This window comes from Penaeus monodon, chromosome 17 (assembly GCF_015228065.2).
Source record: "Penaeus monodon isolate SGIC_2016 chromosome 17, NSTDA_Pmon_1, whole genome shotgun sequence".
Classification (NCBI taxonomy): domain Eukaryota; kingdom Metazoa; phylum Arthropoda; class Malacostraca; order Decapoda; family Penaeidae; genus Penaeus; species Penaeus monodon.
Genome location: NC_051402.1, coordinates 47381248 through 47389150, shown reverse-complemented (window position 1 = coordinate 47389150; position 7903 = coordinate 47381248). Strand labels below are relative to the sequence as shown.

Sequence of the window (7903 nt, the reverse complement as noted above, 5' to 3'; positions counted from 1 at the left end):
GGAAAAATGCAATTATCGCAAGAGGTCATAAAGCAAGCTCCTTGTGTACCATCACAGAACAATGACTGATGTGGTGAACAACTATGCGAACAGTGGAATAATCATGCATGTAGTGTGCAAAAAGTCACCGGACAATAGGGCCAGTCATTTAGAATGGTCAGGTAGGCAAACATACGTCTATCTATCGGCTCACCTGAGTAAATATACTTTTAAGATTCGACTGGTGATACAGCTTAGAATAATCTCTGGTCTTTATACTATTTTTGGATTGGAAAGTTCTTTAGGTTATCTAATGGCAATATTGGACAATTTTGTCACTGAATCAAAAATGAAATATCTATTGTTTGGAAAAGTTTCTTTATTAAAGATTTGATACAGAAGTAGCAGTAGGAGAAGCAACAGCAGTGGCATTAATAATAACAACAAAGGAAGTTGTTAGAAAAGTTCATGTTTGAAAATACTTATATGGTATCCTCTAATTCAGTTACTGCATCAGCGGTATTTGTTGTTTCATTGTGTTTTGGCCTTATCTTTAGTTCTAGTAGTCCTAAACATTTATTGTATATATATATATATATATATATATATATATATATATATATATATATATATATCATATTGGAAACAAAACCTCAGTGAACCAACTCGACAATTGTTGCTAATGCTTGTTTTTTTCATAACTTGGTCTGCTCAGGTGTTCCCATGAATACCCCCTCAGAAATTCTTCCATACACAGATTATGAAAAACCATAAGGCTTCAAAACTACATCTAGCAGACTCCACTAATCTGACAACAGTAACCACCTTTTGTACTCTACCATTAACCCTCCTGCTGGTATATGAACACAAAATAAGGGGATAAACTATGCTTTTGTACATCGCCGCCTTAGCTTCAGCCTACCGCCTCAGTTGCCAAGATGCTCGTTATGCTCAGAAGTTTGGTTAATCTAAGCCTTCTTTTCTGGCGACAAAAAGGTGTCACGCAAAACCTGTCTCATGGTAGGAGTCGAGACAGGCTACGAAGCTCCACCTCAGTCCAGTGGCGCAAAAGTTTTTTGGCATATGACATCCAAAATTTTGCTTTGGAATGGGAAGGATTTGTGATGCCTAATAGATACCGAATATAATTATGAATGAAAATAGATAGTAGAAATACTTTATAATATATACATGATATTTAAATATAACCATTTAAACAATTGTGTTTCACGGGCTAACATAGGAACATTTACAACCAAACAGCAATTCTGGCCCAAGCAATTCATCAAATGTTTATGTTTAAGTATTGGCATTGTCTGAAATTCATTATTCTTAAAGAATAAGTGGTACCTGAATTTGAACAGATCAAATGTTGATGTATTTTCAAGAGATTGCTCCCTCTTTTTTATCATTACAGATGTATTGTAACAATATATTCATTTATTACTTTATTAACTCATATTACCAAGCCTCAGTCAGACGCTAGGTTTATGTATGGCTTCTTCCCTACCTTAAAGTCTTGAAACTCAATTCTTGTTGTGTGAGAAGTGTTGGATAGGCTATAGCCACTGAAAAAGATAACTTTAAACTATTTTATTAATCATATAATAAGAAAAGTAAAAGATGAAAATCATGAAATTGATGATATTGGTGACATGGATGAGGGGAAAGGCAGAAGAAGGGGAAGGGTGGAACACAGAATAAGTAAAGATAGTGTGATGGAATTGGAAATGCGATGATGTCACACATACAGGATTCAATATTGTACAACTAAGGAAACCTCTACACACCATAAATCATGAACACTCAAGTATTCCAAGGAATAAACATATATTCTTATACTAGAATATGGACAAATTACAACGTAACGTCGGTAGATATGAGATTCTTGTCAAAATGCATTGTTTTATAATATAATGAAAAACTGGGCATTGGATGATGCAATTGGGGCAGAAGCACTTTTAACTTTAGTGATGGGCAGCTCAGGTTGGAATAAACTGCACACAGCTATTCTTACTTGGTATACTAGCAATGCGGAGACCAGAGCCAATTAGCTGCATGTTTAGTTGAAGTCGCAGAGGACACTTTCGCTTTTGGTTCATGGATATGAAATAGAAACGCCCATGAAAATGTTACTTTGGGATAGCCGACCGGAATCCCTTATATGAGAAAGCTACCCTGAAAGACTAGGGCGATCTCTCACTTAAAATCTTAGCAAAAGGCCATTAAATATACCCAACACTGGCATACCACTGTGCTTATTAAACTGAATAAACATAAGTAAAGTTGGTAACAGAAGTAGAAAGCTGCCATTTTCTTTTTTTTTTTTTTTGTTTTATCACACTCTTTTACCACAAGGATTCAAGTGTCCCTGAAAGAAGAGAAAGAAGTGGTGGGTTCATTGGACAGATTTCAAATATAATGAATATATAATATGTTTATGTTTCTGTCTAATATACACATTTAATGACATTAATTACACTTGTTCTCCCCTAGATAAACCTCTGTGTCTGAATATACAATGATAAAGATACTTCACTGGCCCGTAAGGGGATCGAACCCTCGACATCCGCGTTATTAGCACGGCGCTCTAACCAACTGAGCTAACAGGCCTGTTGCTAATAATGTCACCTGTATATATATATATATATTATATATATATATATATATATATATATATATATATATATATATATATATATATATATACGTATATATATATATATTTATATATATATATATTTATATTTATATATATATATATATATATATATATATATATATATATATATATATATATATATATATATATATATATATATATATATAAATTTTTTTTATACACAAACACACAAACACACAAGTACACACACACACACCAAACACAAACACACACACACACACACACCACACACACCACATACCCACACACACCACCAACACGCACCCCCCAACACCCACACAACACACACAAAAACCAACACAAAAACCAACACAAAAAAAAAAAAAAAACAAAAAAAAAAAAAAAAAAAAAAGGAACCACGAACAAGACAAAACAACAACAAAAAAAAAACAAAAAAAAAACAAAAAACCCAAAACAAAACAACAAACAAAAAAAAAAATACATTGTATGTATTAATTTTTTTTATAAATTATATATATTATTATAATTATATATATTATATTTATATATTATATGGGAAAATTATATTTTATAATATATTTTTATATATATATACATATTATTTTAAATATAAATATATATTATATATAATATATATATATAAAATGTAAAAATTTATGTATCATGTATGTCATGTTATGGGTATAATATTTTTATATTACAATAACAAAACATGTAAAATTTACAAATACATATAGCACATTAAAATTTAATATATATATTTATATATATATAATATATATTATTTATATATAATAATAATATAATATATACTATATAATATTACAAATAATTTACATATATACACATATAATATATATACATGTGTATAAAAGATACATATAAACAGGGTTTATGAATTACATAATACATACAAGTGTGTTGTGTATGTTTGTTTGTGTGTGTGTGTGTGTGTGTGTGGTGTGTGTTGTGTTGCGGGTGTGGTGTGTGCGCGTGTTGGTGTTGGTGTGGTGTGTGTGTGTGTGTTTTGGGGTTTGTTGTGTGGGTGTGTTGGGTGTGTGTTGTTGTGTTGTGTGTGTGTGTTGTGTGTGGTGGTGGTGTGTGTGTGTGTGGGTGTGCTAGGTGTTGTGTGTGTAAAAAATGAATGAATAAATAAAAAAAAAAAAATAAAAAAAAATATATATTATAATATATATATATTATATATAATATATATATATTATATTTATTAATATGTATAAAAAATATATATATTTTATATATATTATATATATTATATAATTATTAATTATATAATATAAATATTTATATGGTGGTGTGTGTGTGTGTTTTGGGTGTTTATATATAAAATATATATATATGATAAATAATATATATATACGTTATTTTAATTTTTAATATATATATATATATTTTATATATATTATATATATATATATCCCCAATATATTTAATAAGGTGACATTTTTACAACAGGCCTTTTAGCCATTTGGTTAGAGCCCCGTGCAAATAAACGGGAGTCGAGGGGTTCGATCCCCTTACGGGCCAGCGAAGTATCTTATTTTGTATATTGGGACACAGAGGTTTTTTAGGGGAAACAAGTGAATTAATGTCATTAAATGTGTATTTAGAAAAAAAAACAAAAAACATATTATAATTATTATTTTTTAAAATTTGTCATGAACCCACCACTTTTTTCTTTTTTTTTTCAGGGCACTTGAATCCTTGGGGTTAAAAGGTGTGAAAAACAAAAAAAAAAAAAATAAAGAAAAGGGCACTTTCTACTTCTGTTCCCAAACTTTTTTAGTTTTTTCGTTAAAAAGCACGTGGTATGCCAGTGTTGGGTATATTTAATGGCCTTTTGTAAGATTTTAAATGAGAATCGCCCTAGTTTTTCGGGGGTAGCTTTCTCTAAAGGGTTCCCGTCGGCTTCCTAAAATAACATTTTTTATGGGGGGTTTTTTTATTTTATGTCCATGAACCAAAAAGGAAAATGTCCTCTGCGACTTCAACTTTAAAAAAGCAGCTAATTGGCTTGGTCTCCGCATTTCAGATACCAATAAGAATAGCTTTTTGGGCAGTTTTTCCAACCCGAGCGCCCATCATTAGGTTTAAAAAATGCTTTGCCCCAAATTTATCATCCAAGCCCGTTTTTCATTATTTATAAAACAAGCTTTTGACAAGAATTCATATCTACCCACGTTACGTTGTAAACTGTCCATATTTCTAGTATAAGAAAATGTTTATTCCTTTGGAATACTTGGTATTCATGATTTTTGGTGTGTAGAGGTTTCCCTTTGTTGTACATATTGAAAACCGTATGTGTGAATCATCGCATTTCCAATTCCATCCACTATTTTATTTTTTCTTTTTTCCCCCCTTTCCCTTCTTTGCCTTTCCCCTCATATGTCACCAATATCTAATTTTGATTTTTTCTTTTTTTTTTCTTTTTTAATGATTAATAAAAAAATTTTTAAAATTATCTTTTTCAGTGGGTTAGCCATCCAACACTTCTCACGCAACAAGAATTTAGTTTTTAAGACTTTAAGGTAGGGGGAAAAGCCCCTACAAAACCCGGGATCTGACTGAGGCTTGGTAATTGAGTTAATAAGTAATCTGAAAATATTGTTACAATACTCTGTAATGTAAAAAAGAGGACAACTCTTTAAAAAACATCCCAACTTTTTATCTGTTTAAAAAGGTACCACTTATTCTTAAGAAAAATGAATTTCAGACAAGCCCAAAATTAAAATAAACATTTGATGAATTGCTTGGGGCCCAAATTTCTGTTTGGTTGTAAATGTTCCCATGTTAGCCCCTGAAAAACAATTTTTTAAAGGTTTTAATTTAAAAACATGTATAATTATAAAGTATTTCTCTATCATTTTCATTTATAAATTTTATTCGGATCTATTGGGATCACAAAACCCTTCCCCTTCCAAGCAAAAAATTTTGGGTGTCATATGCCAAAAAAAATTTTGCGCCACGGGTGAGGGGGGACTTTGAGCCCGCTCGACTCCTACCATGAGACAGGTTTTGCGTGACACCTTTTTCGCCAAAAAGAAGGGTTGATTAACCAAACTTCTGGATAACAGCTCTTTTGGGAACGAGGCGGTGGCTGAATTAAGGCGGCGAGTACAAAACATAGTTTTTTCCCCTTATTTTGTGTTCATATACCCGCAGGGGGTTTAAAGGGAGAGTAAAAAAAGGGGGGTTCTGTTTGTCAATTAGTGGAGTCTGCTAAATGAGTTTTTGAAGCCTTATGGTTTTTTTATAAACGTGTTGGGAAAATTTTGAGGGGGTATTATGGGAACACCTGAGCAGACCAAGTTATGAAAAAAAAAAAGCATTAGAACAATTGTTTTAGTGGGTTAAAAGAGGTTTTGTTTTTAATATGACTATAAAAAAAAAAATATATATAAATATAATAAAAATATTATATTATATTATATACAAAAAAAGTTTAGGACTACTAGAACTAAAGATAAGGCCAAAACACAATGAAAAAAACAAATACCCCTGATGCATAACGAATTTGAGGTACCCAAAAAGTATTTTCAAACATGAATTTCTAACAACTTCCTTTGTTGTTTTTTATACTGCCACTGCTGTTTCTTTTCCTACTGCTACTTCCGTATCAAAACTTTTTAATAAAGAAAATTTTCCAAAAAAATAATATTTCATTTTTTTTCTGAAAAATTTTTCCCCAAAATTGCCATTAGATAACCTAAAAACTTTCCAATCCAAAAATTATAAAGACCAGGATTTTTCTAAGCTGTATCACCATCGAAACTTAAAGTTATTTCCCCAGGTTTAGCCCATAAAAGACGTTGTTTTCCTACCTGAACCCTTTTAAATGATGCCTATTTTCCCGGTGACTTTTTGCACACTACATGCATGATTATTCCACTGTTCGCATAGTTGTTCACCACATACAATGTCTATTGTTCCTGCTGATTGCGTACACAAGGAGCTGTGCCTTTTTTATCTTTTGGCACTCCCTCTCTTTGCGATAATTTGCATTTTCTTTTTTTCTTTCTCTTCACTCCCCGGACTTCAAATATTTCTTCGGTTTCTTTTTGACTCCAAAGACTTCTTTTTATTTCTTTACTAATACATATGTTTCCTATTAGGCAAAATATTTTTTCTGCCTACCTGAATAATATTTTATTGTAGCCAAATTGATAACATCTATTCTTCCAATTGTAATTATTACTTGTTAACCTAAACGAAACATCTGGATCAGCACACTGGCGTTGTTAGTAGCAGCATATGAGGGAGGCTCTATCAGGAAAAGAATTCCTTGGCCCCAGGGGGTCGCCCTCGACTCCCCGTTATTTGCACGGGGGCTCAAAAAACTGATAAAGGGCGATTAAAATTTAAAACAATGCAAGAATGTCTATCATATATTGGTCCTTTTGTTAACCCTACATCAACCTATCTTAAGAAATATAATTTTCGCAACTCTTGGAACCCTTGATTGTTACAGTGACCTTCCTGACCTATACAAGTCACAGAAGAGGAAACTATATGACCTATTATAGGATAGTAAGAAATGGTATTGAAAACCAACAAACAAAACCCCTAATTTTACACTACATAAAATTTTATTAATATATATATATATTTAAAAAATATATTTATATATATAAATATATTATATATATATATTGCACACATACACAATATATGTGTGTATGTGTGTGTGTGGGGGGGGGGGTAGTTGATTAAATTATTAAATGTGCTACAGGCGGAAAATCGGATAGCAGTTCAGGATAGTATGGCATTGAAAGGGGAGAGCGTAAAGTAGGTAAATGGGGTAAGGTAGGGTTTAACAAGGGTTTGTTTGCGCGCGCGCATGTGTGTGTGTGTGTGCGCGTGCGTGCGTGCGTGTGTGTGATAGATTCTTTTTTTTTTTTTTTTTTTTTTTGGGGGGGGGGGTATCTTCCGAAAGTGGTTATGGTATTTCACTAAACCAACATATTGTAGAAAGCTGATATTTTAGTTTCAAGTCTAAACTGGGCTAAATTTATTTAAAATGTATGTTTAAAAAATTATAAGACAAACCGAAAATGGTTTTATATAATAAAAAAGTGAATTTAGATGTTTACTGCATTACGGTTAACTAGATTTGTCATGAGGTTCATATATATTGTAAGCGAGAGGCCACCGCAAGCCACCAGAATATGGGGACCGAGAAAAATTGGGAGGGGACCGGGTACCCGATGTGAGTGAGACGAGAGATGGACTTGGGGGGTAGTGAAAAAGGGGGTTAGCTTT

General features: G+C 32.0%; 1 non-coding gene across 1 annotated transcript; it reads right to left on the bottom strand.

The window, feature by feature from the left end:
* Positions 1-2518: 2518 nt before the first annotated feature.
* Trnai-aau lies at positions 2519-2592 on the bottom strand. Its single transcript has one exon. It is a non-coding gene; the product is annotated as a tRNA-Ile (tRNA).
* Positions 2593-7903: the final 5311 nt, after the last annotated feature.